The sequence below is a fragment of the Camelus dromedarius genome, chromosome 19, assembly GCF_036321535.1.
Source record: "Camelus dromedarius isolate mCamDro1 chromosome 19, mCamDro1.pat, whole genome shotgun sequence".
NCBI classification, from domain to species: Eukaryota; Metazoa; Chordata; class Mammalia; order Artiodactyla; family Camelidae; genus Camelus; species Camelus dromedarius.
In genome coordinates, this window is record NC_087454.1 from 24,067,667 (window position 1) to 24,093,474 (window position 25,808).

General features: G+C 47.0%; 1 protein-coding gene and 1 long non-coding RNA gene across 6 annotated transcripts in view; one reads left to right on the plus strand and one right to left on the minus strand.

Annotated features, from left to right (window-relative positions):
• The window catches only part of FGD2 (FYVE, RhoGEF and PH domain containing 2), a 96,107-nt gene that overhangs the window by 63,458 nt on the left and 6,841 nt on the right, over positions 1–25,808 (plus strand). For 3 of the 5 annotated variants that reach the window (XR_004131213.2, XR_004131211.2, XR_010376888.1), the window contains exons 17-18: positions 13,508–13,689; positions 24,394–24,671. The exons of 1 other annotated variant lie outside the window; for it this stretch is intronic. The gene's annotated coding sequence lies outside the window, so the exon portion shown is untranslated. The remainder of the gene's footprint in view (positions 1–13,507; positions 13,690–24,393; positions 24,672–25,808) is intronic. One more of the 5 variants, XR_010376889.1, reaches the window with a different exon arrangement.
• LOC116147655 (uncharacterized) lies at positions 2,137–17,069 on the minus strand. Its single transcript, XR_004131215.2, has 3 exons — positions 16,750–17,069; positions 5,581–5,677; positions 2,137–3,187 (listed from the first exon to the last, which is right to left on the minus strand). It is a non-coding gene; the product is annotated as an uncharacterized LOC116147655 (long non-coding RNA).

A 25,808-nucleotide genomic window follows, 5' to 3' on the forward strand; every position in this document is an offset into this window, starting at 1 on the left:
TGTACCATAGATTTTTAACTGTGTAAGTGAATTGCCTATTAAAAATAAAGTTGAAATTAAACCAAAATCATCAATGGCAACTGCCTCTTTCAGCATATTTTCCTAGAGCGCCTTTCTTAGCCTTTTCCTCCGTGTCCACCCTCCTCCACTGAACAGGTCTATAGAATTGTCTTCCCCTGGGAAGAGGCCTCCTCAGGGAGCTTCTGTTTCCTTCATTCCTTCCTACGTCCTCAAGGCATGCAGCATCTAAACCAATGCTTCCCAAACATTAATGTGCATACAGGTCAACTTGGTATCTTATCAAAATTCAGATTTTGATTCAGTAGCCTAGGGTGGGTCCTGAAATGCTGCATTTCTAACCAGCAACCAGGTGAGGCCAGTGCTGCTAGTCACAGACCATATGCTGAGTACGGAGGGTCTAGAGCCCTGTGTCCATGGGGAAGCATCTGTGGAGGGACTGTGACAGTGGAGATTCGGACAGACGATGACGTAAGTCCATCCCCAGCCTGATCTGAGCCTCTCAGCACAGCCAACAGACTGGGCACAGCTGACCAGTGCCCCTGGTTTGCACTCCTACCTATTGTGGCTTTGGCTGGAGCACGACTGACACCACCCCCCGGTTGCCTCCACTGACAGGAGACCCAGACGGCGGTTGGGACAAAGTGGCAGCACAGCGAGGGCTGGAAAGGACGACGCGCTGGGTGACAGCACTGTGCATGTACAAGGCCAGCTGGCCCAGACCTCACCAGCCAGAGAAACACTTCTCTTATTTCTGATGGGCTTATGGTGGCTACGGGCCACCCCCCTCTCACGCCCTCCCTGCAAATTCAGAAGCCAAACCAAACCTCCTACAGAAAATGAAACCAGACAGCGTTTGGCAGTCTTTCTCCCTGGGTGAAAAGCAGGTGTCTTGAATCCAGGTGTGGTGGGACCACCTGCTCTGGCAGAAAGCTGATGGCCCTACGGCGGAGGTCTCCTCACTCACCCAGGATGGGAACTGACCTGCGAACGTGGAAGTCAAGCTGCTAACTGCCCCCACCACACCCGTTGCCCCAGGGGACAGGGTAGTTTTCCAGGCCACACACATGGGTTTCCCTGATGAAGCATTTTTTTCTGTATGACAAAACCCTGTTCTTGGCCAGTGCCAGAGAGAAACAAGAGTGGAGTGAGTTCTGGGGGGAAACCAACAGGCACGTCCCCTCAGGGCTGGCATTGCCCTCAGCTGGAGCAGCTCCCCTTACCACCGGTGGCCCCTGGAGGAGTGCCAGGAAAAGGCACCCCTTCCCCTACAGCATCCCTGCTCACCTGTGACCATGCTTGAAATTGCACCAGGTACACTCATTCTTTGGGGATGAGAAATTGCATCTCTTAAAATGCTCCCACTCACAGGAGAGGTAATACATTAAGCTATTATCAGTTATCTACACCTTATTGTGAATTAGTTGATCAGCCCTGGAATGTTATACCTGGAATGGGCCTGGTCCAACCCTTCTTTTCACAAGTGAGGAAAACTGAAGCCCCGGAGTGGAGGGGACTGGCTCAAGTTCAGGCAGCAAGGTGGTGGTAAAGTCAAGGGCAGGAAGAGGCATAAGGGCTAGATTGAAAACAGGTGACTGGGGCGATGAGGAAAACCCAATATAACGGAGGGGAGAAGGGGGCATCTTAAAGCTTGCACTTCAGAGACTCAGAGTTAAACTCAAGTTTTTCCCCCAAGAACAGGTAGGAGGCATAGCCAGAAGCAGCTCCCCAGCCTGCCCCACCCTGGAGCATAAAATGTCTTTGAAGTCTCCTGTTTTATCTGAAAGTTCATTCAAATGCAACATTCTACTCCAAAATACATTCTGGTTTGTTTTCACATTAAAATAATAGTGAGATTTACTTAGTGAGACACCATTTTCCACTTACCAGTAGACTGAGATCAAAGTTTTTGTTTCTGGGGAGGGGACTCAGATGGTCGGGACAAGGGTGAGGAGGCTTCGCACCGTGTGCCCCTTTGAACCTCTTTGAATTTTGTGCCATCTGCACATACTACCTAGTCAAAAATTAATACAATTTACACTCAAATATGTGGGTGGACTGGGGTATGAGGAAACAGGCTCTCTTATTCTGACGAGACGGAACACAAACAGAAACATCTGCATGTTGGGCAGTTGTGATATTTATCCAAACGTTAAATTCACACACTTTTTTTTTTACCCAATGATGTCTGGTCTAGGGATCCAGCCCACACCTGGGGGAACGATGCTCAGTGGGTTCATGGTGACGTCATCTGTGCTGACCCCAAGAGCCTGGCCTGACTGTCTTTGAAGGCCTTTCTGACTCTGAACAAAATCCAGGAGCTAGATTTCTTACTTTTCAGTCTCATGATCTTCTCAGACTACCCCTAGAGGCATCGCTGAGGACATAACGGTAAAATAGTCACAACAACTGATGCCTACAGAGGGCTTGATTTGTGCCTGGCTCTGTGGCACAGACTAAACTCCTTCAGCTCTCTCACAGCCGCCTCATTAACTAGCTACTATTCTCATCAGCCGTGTGACAGACGAGGGCACTAGGGCAGGTTAGTGCTAACGTGCCCGCACCTAGCTCACGGCAGAGAGAGGATTCGAACCAGCCCATGCTCTGAACCTCTGCACGGTGCCGCCTGTCTGTACAGCAGCACACGCACAGGAAATGGCTACAGTGTATGAAGCAACATCTAGGTGCTGAGCCGTCGTGCTAGTCACTTTGTAGCGCTTCCACGAGGTCATCTCCACAGCCCTGTGTTGAGTGCAGTTGACGGGGTGGTGGGCGGCACTGCGGGAACTGAAGACAAAAACAGAAGACGCTGTCCCTGCCTTAAGAAGCTGACAATGTGTGTGAGATGATGACAACAATGATCCTTACATTTGTGCAACACGTCAGCTTTCAAAGCCCTTTCATTATCTAATTTAATCTTCATGACAATCCTGCCAAATAATTTCCATGATCTCTGCTCCAGGATGAGGAAACCAAAGCTCTCCAAGTCACACGGGGCTGCCCCCAAGATCACCCAAGCAGGCAGGGGAGGGCTGGAACCTGACCTCAGGTCTCATGACTCCCACTTGGCTAAACGGGAAATGACACGCTGCCTGGACAGCCCAGCTCAGTGGTTTCCAACCTGCTACAACACGAGGACTTCTTTTTCCCTTCGGAAATTGTTGCAATCCTGCAAATGAGAGGAGTTGTTATTTTGGGCTGTAGTCAACCAGGGAAGTTCATAGTGGAAAAACCACCAAAGCTTCAGCACGGTTGAAAAGCAGCGGCACACTTTTACCTCAGACATTACTTAGTCAGTTGGCAGATCATATTTGAAGCACAAATTGAGATTTGCAATAGCTCTGCTGCCTGTGGGAAGGAAACAACTAGCTGAGACCATACCGGCAGAACAGTTCAGAGAAGGACACATTTCCGAAGTCCACCTTCTTAACCAGGGTACAGCAGAAAAGAGCGCCGAAGTTCTATGGGACTGGCAGAAAGTAGAGGGGAGGAAACATGGGAGCAAAGGATGTTAGCCCTAGGAGGCAAGTCTGCGGGAGGCCCAAAGGGTGTGTGGATGGTTCTGTATTTCTATTGGAGGGAAAGATTATTCTAGGTGCCCAAGGGCCATTTGAGCAGTTGGGATTAAGAATTAGAGAAGTGGACAGAGTGGTCTAGAGGGGAGATAATGCAACTTTAAACCCCTTCTCTGATGCCTTTGCCTTTGGGGTCAGATATGCTTTGTAATTCAGGGTTGGTTTGTTTTTTTTAATTTTAGAAAGCAACGCGGTACCCATACTATATATTTTGTAATGCCTCTAGCTGGATGTGGACAGCATTCTACAGTCAAACACATTGATATTTCTGCAATGAAGTGTACAGATCATGGATTAGCATACTAGACGAGACCAAAGAAAAGACTTAAATGGCTTTGCATTCGTTCAGGACAGGTTTGGTTGCCAGATGTGTTTCCTTTTCCAAGCTTTTAGGTTTTGGAGTTGTAGATAAGGGGTTGGGACTTAAACAGGTGCCATTTTTGGCCAGCTTGCTACATGCCAGGCAGTAGCTCTAAACAGATCTACGTGCATTATCTCATTTAATCTTATGTCAACACTGAGGTTATTATCCTCAATTAATAGTCAAGAAAAGTGAGGTTCAGAGATGCTGAGTGACTTGCCCAAGGTCACTCAGTCAGTCAGCAGCAGGGCTGGGACCGGATCCCAAGTCCCTGTGACTCCAAAGCCAGTGGTCTTCCCTGCAATTGGGGAGGAGAATCCCGTTCTGCCAACCTCACAGTTTTGTTGAGGTCACTACTCTTCATTACTGCAATTACCCATCAAGAAACCAAGGGAATGACTTAAGTCCAAAGCTGTGGTGGTGGGTTCTCACCTGTCACTGAGTGGTCACCCCTGTACCATACAGTTCTGTGCACCCATGTCCTAGCTGAGCAGGACGGTAGGATGGGCATGAGCCCCTCTGTGCCCCGGCCTGTGTAGAAGGCCTCCAAGCCTTATTTGCTTTTCCAGAATCTTCTTAGGGCAGTACGACACAGCAGTTAAACTCACTGATGTTAGAGCAGAGAAGCCTGGGTGCCCATCCCAACCCTTCAGCTCACCAGTGTGCAACCCTATTAAGACATTAACTCTCTCAGGGCTTTAGTTTCCTCACCTGTAAAATGGGGGTAATAGCACTTGGCTTGTGCTGTTGCAAGGATTAAGTGAATGAACACACATTAAGTACTGAGGACAGAGCTGTCTTAGAATACGCCTGTGATATTATTCCTACGGAAAAGACTTTTCTGCCCCTAGCCCGTCACTCTCTTCTCCACCTTGTACACTTGCCTACCCAAGCTCTTCTACCAATTTTTTTCTATTTATTTGTCTATATACCTGTTTCTTGCTATTTATCTGTGAACTCCTAAAGAAGAGGATTTATGCCTTATTTAGTTCTCTGTTTCCACACTCAGCACAGGGCCTGGCACATCATAGACAATCATCTATGAAAAAGGTCTCTGCCTGCAAAAGTTTATAATTTTACTATGGTGAAGTCATCAAGGTTAAAAGAAACCATATGATCCTCATCTTCTATAGACGTATCATAAAATCCTACACTCCTCAAAGCTGTGGGGAATAGAGGTTGCAAAAATCATATAAATTGCAACCTCAGCCTCCATGGAGCTGAGTCTACCCTGGGCGATGGGACGAGCTCATGAGAACAATCGCTGCAGAACAAGTTTGTGGTCCTTGCCAACCAAGGGACAGACAGTGCCACTGGAAGTCCAGAGCTGGGAGAGGGCAGAACAATGTGGGATGAGTCACAAATGTGCATGTCATCCTTGCTCAAGGTAAAATAGGATTGTTGGGTAACAATAGTAACAATGTCACAAGGCAGGATGAGCCAAGTGCATGCCTCAGAGTGGTGGGCACAGCCTTGGGGGTGGGGCTCTGAGGAGGTGGAGAGAAAAGGCAGGCTTTTTGCTGCTGGGCAGGGCGGGCTGGCTGAGACAGCATGTCTGAGTCCAGAGTCATGGCCTCTCCAGAGCTCACACTGGCTCGGAACCCACAGTGTTCAGAGTTGGCTTACCTTCCCTGTGCTGATCTGCTACTGGACTTTGAGCTTTTCGAGGTCTGAGTTTCTGGTAGCTTTTAAAAATTATTCTTATACAAGTAACGTTCTTTCACTGTTAAAAAAGAGAGAGAGAGAAGAAGAAGATACAGAGAACCAGAGAGAAAAAATAGCCCACAATCCAATCTCCCCCTAGAATCACTCAATATTTTGGTGCCTGCACACCCATCCACCCACCCTTCATCCACCCTTCTACCCACCTACTCATCATCCATTCATTTTTATCAGAGTTCTTAGTTGCAAACAACAGGATCCACTCTAACAGAAAAGGAATTTATTAAAAAATATTAAGAGGCTCACAGAATCCAGAAGGTTACGAAGGTTCAGTATTCAGGGATGATACCCAGACCACCAGGAGGTACTTTTCTAGCAAAGCCACATGGTGGCTATCAATCAGCACAAATTCTACAACTTGCTTCCCCTCACCCCCTTCAACAATAGTGAAAATTGGATCCCCAAACATCTCTCCTGCTGCTCTAAAAACCAAGTACCTCCTCTAGCCCTGTTCTCTGGGATGCCTGCTCCCTCAGTGGCTCTTTCCAAATCAAAGTCTCATGTTACTGCATCTGATTGGTGGAATCTAGGTCACACGGCTATACCTTAGCTACAAGGAAGTCTAAGAAAGCACGTTCCTCACCTTCACTTTGAGAAGTGGGATTTATGATGGGGGGAAAACCCACAAACATAGGAAAGATGATCAAAAGATACTGGTGACCATAAGACATGCAAATGTCCCCTACACTATGATTTTTCTCCTTACAAATATAGAATGATACCAATTTAATCATTCTCTGAATCTCCAGTGCCTGGCATACAGTAGGCACTCAGTATATGAGGAAGGAAAGGGAGAAAGAGGAGGGAGAGATCACACAATTACATGCTGCCTTACTAAGCCAGGCTGAATGAAGATCTGATGTTTGAGTCCAAAATTCTCTCAAGGCCTCTTGTGGATTATGAAGGGCGGGAACTCCCTGGACCAGAAGCACAGAGCTGTCCTCCCATCCTTGTCTGAGACATGGGCTCACATAACACCTCTGTCCATGGCCAGCAGCATCTGGACCACGTGGAACGTGTGTGCTAAATAGTCACTCACTTTCTCAATAGCCCACCTGTTGGCTTAATGTTGTTCAGGCTGCCACTGGATCTCCTCCCCTTAATTCCAGACTTTTGTGAGGTTTTAGTATTCTCCGAAGGCAATTTAAAAGTTACTGCAAAGGCAACCTTAGAGGCCTCCCAGGATGATAAAGATCACTGGCACTCAAATTCAAAGGGATCTGTTAAAATCTGTCTTGTCCTTCATGGTCAAGGTGTGCCTTCACAGAATAACATGGGTTCTGCCTTTTAGAAGTTTATACTGTAGTTTAATTGACAAGAGGCAAGAAACACAGTTAAATGACAAAAAGCTCTCTTGGTGCCAAATGAGGGAGAAAAAAGTCAGGTCAGCATAGGCTGGTCCAGATGAAGGAAGGCTGCTGAGAAGGGCATGTTGAGGAACCAAGTAGCTAAGGCTTGGAAGCAGCAGCAAACCTGCATTCTCCCTGACCCCTCCAAAGCAGGTCAGATCCAGTATCTTGAATTCCTGTAGCATCAGGTACCCCTCCTTATCATGGCTGAATTTCATTCTGCGATTATCTGATCCATGTCTACCTCCTCCACTCCACGAAGAACTTGCCATTGTGCCCTAGGAAGGCTCTGGGTGGACAGAGGCTGGTAAGGACCAGGTCAGGGTGCGGCTGAAGGGAGGGTGAGGCTGAGACCCGTCATCACAAAGACGGTCTGCAGCCTCCCCCCACCCCAAACCACACCCCTTTCCCCCAGGGAGGAGCAGCTGATGTGTTTCTGGAGTGTTCCAATCCAATTAGCGCCCTCCCCTTCTCCAAGGAGAGGCCCAAGCCACCACTCCCTTCCCTGAGGTAGAGACTCGGTGGGGAGGGGGTGCTGAGGAGGTCTGAACACCCTGACCCAGCCTCCCGGCAGCGCGGCTGCCTCGCCGCTAGAGAGGCTGCTATGACAGCGCCCGTTTCTAGGCGACTGTTCTGGGGAATGGTCTGTTTTGGCAACCGGAGGGCCCCTGGGTAAGGAGAGGGGGAGGGCCCGCACGCTGCAGCCTTATTTGCATAGCAACCTCCTCCCCTCCCTGAGCTGCGCTGCTCTGCGGCAGCCGGGCGGCCTGGCGGCTCCAGCCCTTGCCCTCCACCCAGGCAGCCCCAGCCCCAGCCCCAGCCCCAGGCCCGGCTGCGCTGCCACCGCATTGTTGCCCCGGTCCCACCTCCCCGGGAGGTGGAAGCTGCCCGCTGGGTAGGACATTTCCGGAAAGGCGGGTGCCCTAGGGAAGCGGGGAAAGGATGCTTAGGGACAAAACACAGGAATGGGGGAGGGAGGAATGAAATACAATCTTTTTCAAACGAGTCAAAGTCACATGGCTTGGTAGCATCAAAATGTATTCTGGATAACACGGTTGGCTCAAAAATGTTAATTTAGGTGAAACCTCAGCTAAGCCCTAGGAGGTACTCAGAAAATGTCTTTTGGATCATTAAATTGCAAGTGTATGTGTGAATCTGGAAATGGGTAGGTCTGGAAAAAATATTTCTTACCTAGACAAGTCAGGCAGTGATATTCTTAGGAAATATTTTCAAATAGTGGCAGGAGGGACTTGGTGACATAGTATCTTATGAATTTGTTGGAAGAAACCGAAAGAGGAAATAAATAGATAGATAACTCTTGGAGGCTCCCTCTGTCCTGCACACACCCACCCCACCCCAACAACACCCGCCAGCTTGAGTCCATGATGCCAACTGAAATACCAGGCTCAGACCGACATTAACTGCCCAAGGACACATGCCCTGGGCTGGAACCCGAGAAGGGGGCTGGGCAGGGGCAGGTCACCCCAGCTGAGCGATCACATTCCCTGGCAGCTGTCCAAGGGGCAGCTCTGGCTGCACCTGTTTGTGGGGTGATTTGCTTTTATCAGTATTGACACAGCAGCAGGGCTAGGGAATAGCACAGTAATAAATAAATGAGAGCAAGAGTGGGGAAGAAAAAAGGCCGGAGCCACCGAGGCGAGGCAAAAATGCTGAGGTCTTTTTTTTCTTGTATGTCAGCGCGTTCAATCCGGTTTCCCCACCCCTGAAATCTCTGAGGATCATAGTGTAGGCCTGGCATGGGAGCTCTGGGTCTTAAAGAGACAGAATTGCAGAGTCGAAAGCACCTTAAGATCCTTTTGTGCCAGGCATCCCTAACCGACAGATCTCAAAGTTACTTGGTATCCCCACCAGCCACTTATGGTTTGTCAGGAATCTCAGCAGGAAGGGAGTTTCTTCCTCCTTCTGCCAAGTTTTAGCATCAGGGAGACAATGATTAAAGTGTAGGTTTTGGAGTTAGTCAAACCTAGGATCAAATCCTGGCTGTCTAGCTGTGTGATTTTTAGATATGTTAACTAACCACTCTGAGCCTCTGATCCTCCTCCAAAAATAGAAAAAAAAAAAACTATCTATTGTTGCAAGGATGCAAGAACTGATAGAAGCAAAGGCCTAGAATAATTGCTCAGTATATGTTCACTTGCTCACTATTATCACCTGTCAACATCAGCTCAGGTTTCTTTCGAGGCTTTGGAGAAAAGGCCCCTCTCCCACCAAAAAACACCTGGGGGGAGTGATCTGTTCCAGAAATGGGAGGTGGGGTACAAGCATGAGCCTGACATGCTTTTGTCCCTGACTTCTTGTGTCCAGGCTTCAGGGGCTACAAGCTGACGCACCTCAATCCTAGTACAGTACAGTAAATGGGATGTGAGGAAACCTGGTCGTCAGAAACCACCTGACCAAGCCCAGAGGTAAACTGCATTTGCAGAAATTACTAGCAATGAGTAACTACCATGTTTCAGACAGGAAGGTAGTTTCTCCAGGGGGCAGACAGGGTGTTTTGGCCAAGAAGCAGGGTTCAACTGTCAGACCACTGGACTCTAACCCCAGCCTTGACGTCTGCCCCTGACATCTGTTAGTCATGTGCCCATGACAGGTTATTTAACCACCATAAGCCTTGCTTTCCTTATCTGTAAAATGGGCATACTAATAGCCCATAAGCTTGTTGTGAGGATCTAATGTATGAAAAGCATGCAGTGAGTGCCTGACATGGAGAAAGTGCTTAATCATGTTAGCACTTGTGGTCATTGCTGTTAGAGAAAAGAGGCCAGGGACTGTGTCATATTCATCTTGTAACCCCAGATCCTCAGACAAAGCTTGGCATTTGGTAGAGTACAGTAATGTTTGATGAATAAATTAATAACAAGGCCCTTGCCCGCAAGAAGTTAAATCTTCCCTGGAAATAGAAGATAAACTGCCTATGCCACTCACAGTAGGAGATAGCAGAGGGTTAAAAGCCATTCTGCCAGTCCCCAATCCCCAGAGGCAGACAGTCCCTTTGATCCCTCAGTTCCATCTATCCAGGATGCTTTCAAGAGAGGAAAACAGGAAATATCCTTGATAGCCCAGCTTGCTCTGTTTTTCTTTTTCTTTTTTTTTTTTTTCTAATGGTGAGGGGTGGGAGGAGGATGGTCCTTTGGGTCACATTTTGTCAGGAAATCAGCCTCCTTCCTTTCAAATGCTGGCGCTTCCCAAGGGGCAGCTAACATCATTGTGCTCCATGCGGAGAGATAGAGGTGATCCAGAAATGGCAAGGCGGACAGGTTGGGGTTCCTTAGTGGACCAGGTTACAGTTATTATACTCAGGTGTTTCTAGAGGATGTGGCCCTTTGCATATTCACTCAATCACTGTGACTAAGTGCCTGGCCTTGGGCTGGACCCTGAAATAATGGCTCAGTATCTAGTGTCCAGGGTGTGAACAGACACAGGACAGTGTGCTTAGAGAAGATGGGCTGAACACAGAAAAGTGGGAATATTCTAAAGGACAGAAACAGCAGCAGACATGAGAAAGCGGTTATAGGAATGAAAAATGGAAGAGAACAAAAGGAAAAAACCTGGAGAAGAATAAGTGTGCAGGAAAAAGAAAAGAGAGCTTCTAAGAATTTGTAGCCAAAATAGTCAAGTCCTTGTAATAGAAGAAGTGGACAGACTACACAGGGGAGAAACCCATAATCTCTGGGGACACAGAGATGACAGGACTGGACAGAATCAGGAGGCAATAGTTTAAGACGGCAGATCTGACTCTGATTTAGCCAGCCCCGAAACGAGAGCCTTCACCAGCCTGTGTGCTAAACTCACGTTTAGGTGATGTTTGCCCAGGATTGGGCATGATAGAACTTTCTAGGAAAGCAGAAGTAATCTATGTCATGATAGAGGTGTAGCTTACGTGGGCAGATCTATTTCTTAATATTACACAGCAAAGATTTCTGCATTTCTATGTTTGTAAGTTTCACCTGAAAATAAGAACTCTACAAAATAACCAAGTAGGTAGAGGGTAGACGGTAGAGGTAGAGAGGCAACGAGAAAGCCGGAATGTTCCTGATTGTCGAAGCTGGGATACCTGGGGGTTCATAACACTGTTTCGTTGATGTTGAATTTGTTTGAAAACTTTCATGATAAAGTCTTTTAAAAAATTGCCACTGCTGTCCTCAGGCAAGTCCCTTTCAGGTTCTCAGAAAGGCCGCTGAGACATTATCTAAATCCCGTGTTCCTGTTACAGGTGAGGAAACTGAGGTGAACCTTGACTCGTTCAAGGTGTTCTCACATATCAGGTGGCAGAGCTGACGCTGGAATCTCAGGCGGGAGCAGCGGCCTTTGACCTTTTCAACTCTCACCCACTTGTGGGGAGTCAGCTGGAATTTGCTCTTTGCCCTGGGTTGCCTTTCCAACCCCAGGGTCCAGGTCTTGAAGTGCAGGGAGGCTGAGTGGCCTGGGGGGGTTTCCGGGCTGCAAACCACTTTGCTCTCCACTGTTTTCATTCTGAAAGGTAATCCTGAGCTCTCAGAGATTCAATTAGGTCCCCTCCCGCCACTTCCAAAGGCGGAAAAGGAAACCCACACAATTAAAGATTTCAAGTAACCCAAGTGATAACTGCAGTAGGGAGAGTCCCAACTCCGTGGGGAACAGAGGCGTAGCCCCAGGGCAGCCTATTGCCTCTTTTACCTTGGTTCCCCCTTACCTGTAAGAAGGGAGTGAAGATTTCGGGTTCTATTATCTTACAGGGTTGTCAGGAGGATCAAGAGGAAAGCACTTTGAAAAGTTAGAAAGAGCTGTACAAGCAGAGGGAACATTATCCCAGAGAGAGCGAGGGAAGGGCGGGACAGGAGGAAGGAAAGCAGGGAGCCTTCTGCAGGATTCTTAAATACAGTCATTTGGTTGTGCCTTGGAAGACTTCGGGGGGTGGGGGCTATGACACTTATTGATGTCTTGCACTGTGCCCAACAGTGTGTTTTGCTCTCGCTAAAACATGTCATTTCCCTCTTCAAAACACCCCATTGGGACTCTGGCATTATTATTCTGCTCATTTTACACATGAAGAAAGAGACACAGAGACCCTTACACAACTTGCCCAGGTCATACAGCTGCCCAGGGCAGAGCTGGGACTCAAAGCAGGAATCTTGTTATGGGAGTGAGGGCCACACCTCCCCTCTGAAGAGTGGGGGGCTGAGGAGACTTCTGTCACCAGGGTATCCAAGTCACTGTCAGTTGACCTGGACTTGAGTCTCAGCTCAACCGCTTATTAGCCAGGTGACCTGGGCTGAGTCCTGATGCCTCCTGAAGCCTCGGTCCCTTAGGCTGCACCAGGGTGATAATGAGACCAGCTCCACCTCCTTCACGGGGAGCATGTGAGGGTTCCATGAAATCACTGATACGGCAGGTGCTCTGAAACAGCTGCAAAGGGCAACAGAAACGAAGAGATCGTTTCTTCGGAGAAGCAGTCCTGGGTTATCGCACGGTGACATCCAGCACCCACCCCGCCCCCGGTCCCCACTCCCTCAGCGCGTCCTCCACCCCTACGTGGTGGAAAGTCCCAACCAGGCCTGTGCGTCGTCTGCTTTGATATTGTTTCGATGGGAAGCAGGAAGAGCGGCTCCCGGACTGTGCCAGCTGAAGGATTCCCCAAACAAACATATTAGAGCACTGGCTTAAGGTTCTAACTGAGGCCTGAATTTCAGCAGGGCCCCTTTCTACTGTTTGTCATAAAACAAACAGGCTTTCGGCTACTTGGGCAGGATTTAACTAGCGATCAGCCCTAGAGGTAAGTGGATCACGCTCAGCAAGCTCACATGGGAGTAATTTGTACCCAAGAGCAGTTCATAATTTATACTTTTGAATCCACAGTCAGGGAGCTATCTTTGCAGTGGGTAGGGACGCAATCTCCCCACACTGTACACCCCTTCTGTCCGGGACTGGGAAATGGGAGACTGGCCAGTGGACCTGAAATCACAGCCAAATGTGTGAAATTTCTTCCTATAAGACTGTAAAAATGTGAAGGCAGGACCTCTATTTCAGTGTGTCTGTTCTGTGTATCCCCCAGTGCCCCTACCCCACATACCTGTAGCATTTAGCACAAAAGTGCAGAGAATGTTTGTGAAATGAATGGAATTAGGGCAAAGAGATTGCAGTGGTTTTACAAGTTTCCTAGAAGTCAAGGCAAAGGCTGGTGTGGCTCTTCCACGGGCCCAGCATGTTTATGCCTCTTTACTGTGGCCTCCCTGTCCTATGACCTCACTGCCCACTCTTCAGGCTGCACTAACTCTAAGCTGAGAGGAACCATATTTCCAAACCACAAATTAGGCAACAAGGCTTAACAGAATATTTGAAACCAGGAATCTATATTCCAGAAGCATTTATGTGCCCTTCTGTTTGCACTGGGATTTATAATACCCTCCTGCATTTTGGCAGATTTTCCTCAACCCAATTTGTCAGTTTACAGCTTTTTTTTTTTTTTTTTTTTTTTTTTGCAGTGATTACGCTGACTCCTAAACATATCTAGGAAAATCCCTTGAACTCATCAATAGACCTTCAGATTAACCCACCCCATGGCTTGTTGGTCCTATCCTGAAGCTTGACCGTTTCTCCATTTCCCTATCTAATATCCTTCCTGGAGTCCATGAGACTAATGTCCACTACCCAGAGCACATCTGAGGTGAGTGACAGATTCTGGCCCAAGGGAAGAGCCCTAAGTGCTGGGTGGAACAGAGGAGCCTGGGTTTCTAGTCAATGGTGTGTCCCTTCTCTCTGGGTCTCCTCTGTAAACCGGAGGGGAATGGTGGAAGGCACAGACTCAAAGTCTTATGACCTTTTGCAACTCAAGCACTCAGTGAGTCACAGGATGTGAGCATTTGCCCCCAGACCTTGCTTTCTCTCCTGCAGTTTGGGGATAAGCTGTCCTTTGCTCCTATCTAAGGCAAACACCTGCACTGGCCACTGATCCATCTCCCCCTCCCTCCAGCAATGCTCCCTCCTCTCTCCTGCATCATCTGTTTTTCCCTCTTTGCTGAATCATTTGCCATCATCATATAAATATATATAAATATGCTTTAATTTCTCCCAACAGAAAAAGTCTCTCTTGACTCTACTTCCCTTCTGTCTTCTTTCTCAAACTCATTTTGGTCATTCCACAACTCCACTCAAACTGTTCTTTGTTAAGGTTACTGGTTCTCTCACTGTGGTTAGACCTAATGGTCATCACTTAGTCTTCATCTTACTTGACTGCTCAGCGACAATCAGCTGATGATTCTTCCTTGAAACACTTTTTTCTCTTGGCTTCCATGATACTATGCTTTCTTGATTATTCCTCTGGGTCTCCTTTGCTAGCCCGTCATCTCCTTCACCTCAAAATGTTGGAGGTTCCTAGGCCTCAGTCCTTGGATCTGTTCCCAATCTTGATCAATCCATTGGTAATCTCATTCGGTCTCAGGGTGTTAAGTGCCACTTGTCTTAACCCAGGTTCTCCTAAAAGCAGAACCTAATAAAAGGTTTGCATGCAGGTAGTTTATATGGGAATTTAATTCTAGAGAGCTGAAATGAGGGACAGGGCAAGAGAAACAGAAAAAAGGGAAACCAATTCAAGGATGCATTACTGAGCTGACCACTGCTATGAGAGATTGATGCTTGACTCCCCAGAACCATCTAAGGAGATTCAGAACTTCCTGTCAAGGGATGAAGAGGGATCTGCATTTATCCACCAGCTTCCATCCACCACTGGTTAAGGGGGGGGTCCCATGTGCATCAAACCCTCAATAATTCTGGGTTGTACATATGGCAGAGAGGAATGAGTTCCCCCCATTGTCCTACAGCCACCCCTGGGCAGGAAGCAAGAGACGCACTGAGCAGGAGGGGGTGACGCACTGTCAGTCCATACTTGTTGCAAATCTGGCCAACATCAGCTGCATTACATCAGGTGGAGGAACGGGTGGGGCCAGGAGCGTTTAAAGCCATGCCTAAAAGATATCTGATACATCATCTCTGCCTTGATGACTCTCTCACATTTATGTCTCCAGCCTGGGTCTCCCACTTAAACTCCAGACTCCATATTTCCACTTGGTTATCTCCTCAAAACCTGCTCCTCTCATGGTCTTCTCCCTCTTAGCTAATGGCAACCCCATCCTTCAGATGTTCCTTCCAAGGCAAAGACCTTGGAGACATCCTTGAGTCGGCTCCACACATAATCCTTCAGTAAATTACTCTGGCTTTACTTTCAAAATATATCCAAAACCTGACCACTTCTAAGCACAACTTCTGGCCCTAGCCACCCTACACGCCCTCACCTGGATCGCTGCACTTACCTCCTAGTTGGTCTCCCGCTCACTAGCTTGTCCTGTTACAGTCTATTCTCCACCAGCAGCTAGTGAGCTTTATAAAATCTAAGTCAGATAATGTCATTCCTTGGCATTTCCTTTCCTCCTTCCCTGCTTTGAATTTCTCTGTTGCACTCACTACCGTCTAACATAATAGATACTTCACGTATCTACTTTGTCTCTTGTCTCCTCCTACCAGAAGGAAAGCATGGATTTCTGTCTGTTTTACCCCCAGTACCTAGAGGAGTGCCTGGTGCATGGGGCGGGGGGAGTACAATAAATGTTTATTGACTGAAGAGTATCTAGATGGAGCCCCTGCACTTTACAGATGAGGAAACTGCAGGCCAGAGTGATGACTGTACTAATCATACTGCCAGGCCGTCTTGATGCCTCTGCTGGTGTTCTGCAGACTGCTCTCCAATTTCAGCAACATTAATTGTTAGTTATTATTATGAATGTTGGCTGTCTATCAAGTCTGAATAATAGTTTGTAGTCAGGCTCAAATGCATCTCCATGAAATCACTGGAGAACAATTCTAAGGCAGTGGAAGCTTAAGTATCCAGGATCACATGGTGTAAAGGGAACAAGCAGCAACTGAGGGAATTCAAGGTAAGAGAGAGTCTCTGGGGGTATACGGAGCAGCAGGAATGAGGAGACAAAATTACTAACCCCTGATATACGCCATTTTCTGCTCCTCATCTCAGTAGAGTAAATGGCAAGACTGGGATGATTTGGGGTTTAACCTTGGGGGATGAGTTCTACTTAGCTGTGTTTAAGCTGTGTGACTTGGTCAAGTTACTTAACCTCTCTGAACCTTGGCTTTCTCTTCTACCAAACTAGGAAGATGGTACCTACCACAATGAGTTATGAGGATTACTTGAAATAATATGAAAAAATGCTTAGCAGAGTGATACAGTCAAGCAATAAGTAGGACTAGGATTATTACCATGATTCTTTGACTAGATCATAGGAATATGCAGCAGTAAGTCTCTGGGCCCATCAGGAGAAAGTTGTGACTGGCACAGAGGGTTGTCCTGAGGAATGGTAAAATGCAGGGGCCGGATAATGGGGGACAATAAAGGCCAAGCTGAGACTAACACAAGATCGTAAATCAACTATACTTCAATAAAAAAATAAAAATAAATGCCAAGCTGAAGTCTTGGCACTGTGAAGTTAGTAAAGGATCTTGACCAGGGAACACACAGAACATTGAGTGCCTGTGAGGGAAGAGAATCTGACGGCCAGAAGACCAATGGGAAGGAACAGCCTGCCATCACCCAGCCCCTCCTTTGTTCCCTGCATGTCTCCCCATCACCACGCAGTCCTTGTACTGTTGCAGGGACCTGTTTCAGGTCTGTTTCCCGGAAAGCCCTTGAGGACAGGGACAAGGACGTAGTCATTCCTACCTTCAGGCCTGGCACATAGTAGGGCTCCAGCGGTGTCTGTTCTAGTCTTAATAACCTAGAGTGATGCTGCGGCAATAATTCGGGTGTGTGATGATGACAGCCCAGGTAGGGACGGTGGCAGTGAGAATGAGCACACTCAAATTATGGGAAACCTGGAAGGAGAAGCAGCAATTGTTGCAGTTGTTTTCAGGTAAAAACCAAGAAGACCTGCAACCTAGGCTAAGAGAGAATATACAGGCCTGAGTCCCAAGTCTGCCCCCAGCTCTGGGTTCTTGGGTAATTTTTAATCATTTTGTGGGCAAATGTGGTATGCACGTTGGAGGGTGGGGGCAGATAGTACACGAGGTAACAGCTGTGAATGCCTGCTGAACATTAAAAAGCTCTGAACCCAGACTCACAGATACAGAGAACAAACTGGTGGTTGCCGGCGGGGCCTGGGGGAGGGTAGGAGGAAGAGTGAAATAAGTGAGAGATTAAGAGGTATAAACCTCCAGTTATAAAATAAATAAGTCTCGGGGAATGTAGTGTACAGCATAGGGAATATAGTCAATAATAATGTAACAACTTTGGTGACAGATGGTAACAGCCTTATCATGGTGATCATTTTGTAAGGTATGAAAATACTGAATCACTATGGTGTACACCTGAAACGAATATAATATTGTAATTCAATTATACTTGAATTAAAAAATAATAAGATAAAATAAAAGTTGTTGAACCCAAGCTCCACCACCAAGTAGCTGTTTGAACCTGGATGGCACTTGATCTCTGAGATTGTTTTATCCAGAAACTGAGATAAAAAAGAATAATAATGGCTGTTCTACCTTCCAGGGTTGTTGAAAGGATCAAACAGATTGTGGATATTCAAATGATTTGGAAACTGTCAGGTGCTTTTAAAATGTAAACCAGTGTTAGTAATATACTTGTGGTTAATTCCCTGACCCTATTTTATTCAGATCTTCATTAAAAATTATAAGGGGACTTATCTTTTAAGGCTCAAGCTAAGAACCTTTACAAAAACTTACATAAGTTTTGTTTTCCTCTCTCTATAAAAAGAGGAAACAAAAATTTCGGGTGACTAGGTTTTCCAGCTTTAAGTGAAAGTGAAGGGTGAGTGGTTGGTCTGCAGCTCCTGGGCCATGGGGATCGTGTCATGAAACCACAAAGTCTGAGCCAGTTGACATTCAGTCCTTCCACCTCCAGGTGAAGCTCCCACCTCCTCAGAGATCACTCCCTGATGCTTTAGGAAGCCACCCAAAGTGCCCCCTTCTCAACCAGGGCCTGGAACAGAAGATTGCCCATCTGAAAATTAAATTACAAATAACCACAAAATGGGGATTAGAGCACAGATAAGAAAGACATTCTTTTAAAGGATTCAGTGGCTCAGAAGACTAGGTTGTACTAGACAGGAGGCATTTTGGCACGCACTAAAACCTCTCAGGCCCCACCCCAGGCCCACTAGATCCACATCTGCATTTAACAAGATCCCCAGGTGATTTCTGTGCAGGTTATGATAGTAAAGGAAGCCTTAAAGGAAGAGCCAGTTACAGGGAAAGGTGGACTTACAAAGGCTCAAGTTGACGGTGCATATCTGAGCACTATCAGGATATAGGGAAGGGGGTCTTGATCAACATACTTGGAATATTGGGGTCTTGTGGGCAAGGTCATCCCTACTGTGGATTTGGGTGAGTCTGGCTATCCAGCCTAATGCCCTTAAGCTTTCAAGTCATCTAATCATTTCTTGCAAAAAAAATCTGTGCTCCCCAAACAGTACTTCAGTCACCACCCGGCTTCTGCTTGTAAGACATAATGTGCTAGACATACTGATGCAGAGATTCAGATCCACCTGACAGACATTCTTCTCTTTGTGTGCTAAAGGTGGCATTCTTATTTTATACACTGATCAGACAAAGTCAGGTGAGACCCACTTCTGGACTATGATAAATCAACCAGGGTGCTAATTAGCTGTCAGGGGTCCTGAGAGGCCCCGCCCACCAGCAGGCCTTTTGCAGCTAACCATCCCTCATCCCCATCCCTCCTCTACCTTTGAATTTCTAGCTACATTACATAGTACTTTGCCTCAGTGTTTCCTCTCTAGCATCGTTTCTCAATTTCGGGCTATACCAACTGTTAAGTTCTCTGAGGGCAGCCAAAGTCTGCAACTGAAAACTTACTTGCTGCCCTGAACTTAAACCCAGAACGGAAAGGAAATGCCTACAATTAGAAGAAACCACAGTTTCTTGTCTGGGGAGTATTTCACTGAGGTTTTGATGCCGAAGAAATAGGAAGCATGTTGAATGTGGGCCAATAGGGGAATGGTTAAATGAATTACGGTGTATGTGTATATATATATATTCAATACAATGCTATGCAGCTGTAGTCCACATAGATTATGTGTAGGAATCTGGAAAATACTAGTGCTATAAATTCTCAGACAGCCCCAGCAGGAAACATGACACATTCAAAACTGGGAAATTTGAAGGGAGCTGAATAAAGGGGTTTTTACAGAGGTGTGGGCAGCATTGGAAAAGCAGAAGGGAGCTATTTCTACTTACAGTCTAGGCCTGAAGGGGTAAGTGGGGCCCTCCTGGAACATGGAGAGGGTCCCTAGAGGTCCCTTTGATGGAGGGACTCAACTAGTCTGCAGGGATCTGGAAGTGAGGGAGGCAGGGAAGAAATATCTCTCAAACTCAACCAAAGCCAAAGGAGGGAAAAGGAGCACACAACAGCCTCCTGGGGCACAAAGCAGGGTGAAGGCAGTTGGTGAGAACATCTGCAGGGGCAAACAGAAGATGTTCAGCACCACGAATTTACTGGTGGGAAAAGCCACGGTGCAAAATTGTAGGTGTACTACAGATATGTATATACATACACATTAGAAGTAAAATCAAAGGGAAATCCACCCAAAGGCAATATTACTGTAGGAAAGTGTTGTGGGGTGAGCTGGGGATTTTGGTGAGACCAAGAGTAGTTGACTTTCAATTACTGATACTGTGGCTGCGTTGCTTTTCTAATAGAACACAATCACTGAAGCAAGCTGAGAAAGCGAATGGGGGAGGAGGTGGGCAGCCTAAGGCTCCCCTCACTCCAAGACAGCCTCTTGAGACGATTTCCGGTATCCCTCTAGTCGCCTCACTTTACAAAAGGGAGAAATGACTTGTTCAGAGTCATAAAACAGGTTAGTGGCCAACCGGGAGGACATCTGGATCCTCACCTCCCCACACAGCTTTCCAAACTGCCCTCACCTCTCCATCCATCTCCAACCACCCAGCCCCGCCTCCCCTCCCTCATCCTTTTCCTCTATCAGCTGCAAATCCTAGAGCCACCCCAATTTGAAGCAGTTAAGCAGCCTCACACCCTTAATCTCACTGTCTGAATGATAAATCCTGCAAGACAGCTCATTCCATTCAAGCCCTTCACACTCTCCTTTGAGGAGCTGGGTGGTCTCTTCCGCCAAAGCGGGGGCTGCCTGCCCTTCCTTCCACTTAGCATTCCCCCAGGAGTCGAGGACTTCCCGGGAGCCAGGCATTCGCCTCCAAAACAATATCCAGATACTAACCAGCCCTCCCAGCCCCCTTTCAGGGCTAGACCATAAAATAAAGCCGCGTGGGCCTTGCACCCCTGGACAGGATCCTTTGTCTGGGTTGGAAACAGCCTGAAAAGATGAAAGGGGCTGCCACTCTGACCTCTTCACCCCTTGTTATCTTGTGCCAACTCCCTTTAGACTCTCTGAAGCCGACAGCAGCATTTTCCCATGGTCACTGGGGTTAACAACGTCTCAGCCGCCAGCAGAGAGCGGCATGTGAGGAATGTACCTGCCTAAGGGGCGATTATTTTCATCAAGGACAGGCTGAAATGGATAATGAGGTCAAAAACAAACGCCATCTCTTTCTCAAAGGACTCTCTAAAGAGAGGCTATTAGATATAGTTCATTAGTTGGGGGGGTGGGGGGAGGTAGAGAGCTACTTTTTAAGACTGCTGCTTGAAGAGAGGTGGAGGCGGTTTGCCAAGTTTAGTTTCTCCAAGTCAGTAGGGGGCTAAGTTTAGACTCAGATTCAAGCTTTTCTATATCTGAGTTTCATTCAGGTACAGGCAACAAGTGGACTCAAAGAAAAGATTTGCAAGAGAATGTATCACAGAGATACAAGTGGGGTCCACAGTAAGCCAAAAATAAAAACCACCTAATACCAGAAAATTTGGAAAACTGATGAACTAGAATTTTTTTTTTGGTGGGAGAGGTAATTAGGTTTGTTTGTTTATTTATTTGGTGGAAGTACTGGAGATTAAACCCAGGACCCCACGCATGCTAACCATGTGCTCTGCCACTGAGCTACACCCTCCCCCTCGGGCCACAATTTATGTATAAAAATATTTTTTTCATATGTTAGCGTCTTTATAAAATGTCTGCTTTCCATTATCATCACCACTATCACCGTAATTCAGGCACTAACCCCTCACCCCTAGATTGTATCATTGCTTGTAATGGAATCTCTTCTGCTAAACTCTTTCCCTTCCTGCATCCAGCACAGATTCATCTTCTTAAATTGAATGTGTCCACGCTCTACTCAGAAACTTTCACTGCTCGCCGGGGTGGGTTGTGAAGAGGTGTGTGCTAGCACAGTGCCTGGGCCGGGTGGTCACCCTCTCCCTTCCCTTTTTCTTTATATCCATAAAATGAAGTTCATACTCTCTAGATGGCATTTAAAGCTCTCCAAAATCTGAACCTAATTAACATTCAATCTGTAACACCCCCCATTGCACCTTCCCCACACACACATATTTAAAAGACCACTTTCCAGTAATAACCTCGACTTTGCTAACATGATCTCAAGGCAGATGCCTTGGGCAGTAGCAGGGGTGCAATAAATTCCTCTGGGTGTGTTTCGGTTCTTCTTTGGATTTAAATTTCTCATGGAAAAAAAATAACAAATGGAACTTCAGGCTTGGTTCGGTTTACGCAGGAATGTCTTGCTTAGAACACTATGCGGAGATAGAGAAGGTCAAGGCCAAATGGGTGAGCTCCCAAGAGTGTCCCCTTGGACAGGAGGGGGTTTGGACATGCACACTCAGACACATACTTGAGAAAAGAGTGCACACCTGCAAAGAAAACTACCAAAAAAAGAAAGAAAAAGGGAAAAGAACAAGCTGGGAATAGAGTGCAGTGATTAAGAACACAGATGCTTCCTAACCTGGGCGGCTAATATCCTAACTTCTCTCTAAACCTCAGTTTTCTCACCTGTAAAATGGTGTTAATAATACCTACCTCAAGGTTCTTGTATGAAGGAGATGTGAGGAAAGCACTTAGCAGACTGCCTGGCACATAGTCAGTTGTATAAATGTTAGCTTTGGTGATGGTGATGATATAAGCTGACACCTGCAAAAGTTGTCCTTTGCATAAAAAGAAGCTGGCTTTCTGTGGAACGTGCTCCAAGCACCCTGATCTGGCTGTGCTCACTCCAGCCTTTGGACCTTTGCTCCAGCTCCTCTCTTGGTCTGGAATGTACTCTCCCCGCCTCATATCTCCAGACTCAGCTCAGAGGACACCTTCCCAGTGCGGCACCCCCAGACCAGCAGAACGAATCCCTCCCTCTGTTAAGGGAGCACAGCTCTATGATAGCAGTTCTCATGCTGTATGTTAATGCTGTGGCCATGCTGGTCTCCAGAGTCAGAATGTTCACTTCTTGATTATTAGCTTTGGAATTCTCAGTGGCCAAAAGAGTCCCAGATCTAGCCCGCCCATATGGGTGCTCAGTAAGTGTTTATGGAAGGAATGAACAAAGAATGTACAAAGGAGCAGCTTATCCCCAAGGGTACCTGTATGGCTTCACACCCAATCCACCCACCTGGCCTCTCAACCCTCAACCCTTACCAACACTTGCTGGAGAAGAACCAGCAGTCCCGGAGGATCCTGGAGCCTAACAGGGTACTACTGCATTTTCAGCTGCTGCCTCCACCCCACCTTGTGTGACCTGCTGACCAGATGCCACAAGGAGCATGACTCAGTGAGCCCAGTGGATAGTTTAGTACCCAAACTGCAGAATTCAGTTATAGACTAGAGCCCGAACTGCCACTCTAGGATATGCCTGCAAATCAATCTGTACAATGTAGTTTATCAATAAGAGCAATTTGGTGGACTTGCATCCTCTTTTGCTCCTAGGTAATCTCAGGGGAACAAAATCATAACTGATTACTTGGAATTTTTGTCCAGTACTCATGAAAGACACAAAGGATCCTGATTCTTCTCCCTACACTGAGCCCCAATCCTGAGCACCCACTGTGAGATAAGGGGTCAAATTCAAAGGTACAGTCTGTGGTCTTGAAACAGGACCAAGATAGTGGGTTCTCACAGGAATAAAGCCAATGACCTTAGTCTTGTTAGCACCCGTTACATCCAGGTGAACTTGTGGGCCACAGCCAGAGCTTCAGGGTTGTTTGCTGGAGATATAATGCAGGGGGCAATATGGGAGAGGTGATACAAGAGATGAAGCTTGTGGGGAGGGTATAGCTCAAGTGGCAGAGCACATGCTTAGCATGCATGAGGTCATGGGTTCAATCCCCAGTACCTCCTCTAAAAATAAGTAAATAAACCTAATTACGTCCCTCCCCCTGCCAAAAACAAAAACAAAAACGAAAACAAGAGATGAAGCTTGATCTGCAGTCAGATTTGAATCACTTTAGGGATTAGCACATTGGAATATACAAGTATGTAAGTCTCAGAGCCTCAGTTGCATCATAAACATAATGAGGATGTTAACCTAAGTCAGAGGATGCAGGTAGGAGCAGTAAATGTGATCATGTAAAATGTGTGGTGCAGCGCATACGGGTGCTTCCACAATAAAAGGTACAAGCTGGAGTAACAGTGGTCTAAGGGTGTATGTATGTCTGTGGGTTGGGAAGGGAGAAGGGAAGGGTGGCTGCTCTAGGATGGATGCTGGTCTCCAAAGGCAAGAGCAAGGGGAGGGAATGAAGTGAGAGGTGGCTTTCAAAGGTGATGAAACCATCTATTCCAGAGTCCAGGAATTATCTGTTCATTTAACTGCCCCCACCTTCCTAACCACGCATCCTGCCTTGTTCAGGGCCTGTTCCAGTAGATCCCAGATCCCTCAGGGAGCCTGGGAGAGTCACCCAATTATGGTTTTATGTTTTAAGATCTGGAGGGAAATGTTAGACATCATTAAATCCCACTGTGTCATTTTATCAGTGAGGGAACTGAGGCCTGGAGACACTTCTCAAGGATAATGTTCTTCTAGTCTTGCTTCTGCTACTAATGTGCTATGAGGCCTTGGGCAAGTCACTTTGCCTCTCTGAGCCTCCAGTTTCCTCCTCTGTAAAATGGGGGCTTGCAGTATTCCAATTTCAATTTAAAGTTCCCTTCAACTCCAGTCTTTGCTGTATTAAAATAATGGTTCCCTCTACCACTCTCAGGTTTAGACATTAGATTAACTCATTCCCCCAGCACACTCCCAGCCTCACATACAACAGTCAAGAAAAAAACATATTTGGATAACTTGAGCTCACTTGACTGTAACCAAGTGCTGGTTTTCAGCAGGGCTAAGGACAAGAAGAGATCAGTCACCCAGAGGAGGCTGGTGGTTCCCAGGCGCCTGCCGGGTGTGCCCAGCCTCTGTGATCTCGTCCCTGCAGGGCTCCCAAGAGCTGGCAGTGCAGTGGGGATGAATAAGGCCAGCGATCGCACCTTACATGGCCATCCCCAAGGCTGCCTGGAATCCCTGGGATTACGCAGACTTCTGGAAGATTTGGAGCAAGTGCACATCACCTGCTGCCTCCACAAGTGTGCCTGGGTTTCTGCAGCCTCCGTCTTGTGACTGAGGAATTTTTAAATGGAAGCTCTGAGCTCACAAAGAAGAAAATGTCTCCCTGATGTCACACAGTTGCTGCCAATTCATCAGTGCAAGCTAAAGGTCAGAGAGGGGGAAGCCACTGCTCCAGGGTCCCGTGGCTGCTCCCTCAGATGGGGCTTCCCTTCCAGCAGGCTTCCCGCCAGCCACCAGGGCCAACCCAGGGGAAGCCAAGCCGAGGGCTGTTTGCATTTCCAGGGCACGCACAGAGGCAGTTCTAACTCCACTTAGCTGCTTCTGCACTTCCCTTCTCAGACATTAACCACTTCGTCCTCCCAGCCCTCTCTTGCCACCACTTTCTGTAGACAGCATGCACCTTGGAACCTTGATACAATGCTGTCCTGTGGGGCCTTCCTGGGATCACTTCAGGGGTAAAACCAAATTGCATGGAGGTTCTTTTGGTATTTTAATAACTAAACGCAGTGATCAAAGAGCAAGACTAGGAGCCCCATGGCCAAGGATGACAGCTTGGTTCCACTGCTTCCCAGTAGTGTGACATTTGCAAGTTATTTAACCTCTCTGAGCCAGCTTCCTGACCTGGAAGATGAGGATAATAAGAATATTTACCTCATGGTGTTGTTGAGAATTCAGTGTGAAGCACTGATACAGAGCCTGGCATGAAGTGAGTGCTCAATGAATGTCAGCTTGGAAGTAACACTCCCAGCTATAACTGGACGAGTTACTTAATCCTTGAGTCTTAATTTCCTCATTTGTCCAACGGAAATAGGCTGATATGTGATTGACAGGGTCGCTGTGAGGATTCAGAATAGAAAGCAATTAACACAGCACCTAGCACGGGAAAAATAAACGGTGACTGCTGGGACTATTATCTCCATCAATCAAACTGTGATCTGTAGGGAAGCCTCGATGTATTCATTATAAAGCCCTTCTCAGAGCCTGACGCAGTCCTTGGCCCCCTACAAGTTGTAATCCAGGGTTAAAAGACGAGACATATGAAAAGCATGTATATGATCAAACATGGACAAAGAAAAAAAATTTTTTTAATTAGTTGTAGAGTTTTTCCCTCTTTGGGGGACTGTTTTCAATTCCAGCTGAAGTCTCCAGGGAGAAGAGAGGGCTGAAAAGAAAAAGTTACATGAGTAAGAGAGAAGGGATTAACTGGATGACGGCAAGGAGATAGTAGATGGAAAATGAAGTGACGTCAAGGAGGAGGAGGCTGAAATAACTGAGTAATAAGAT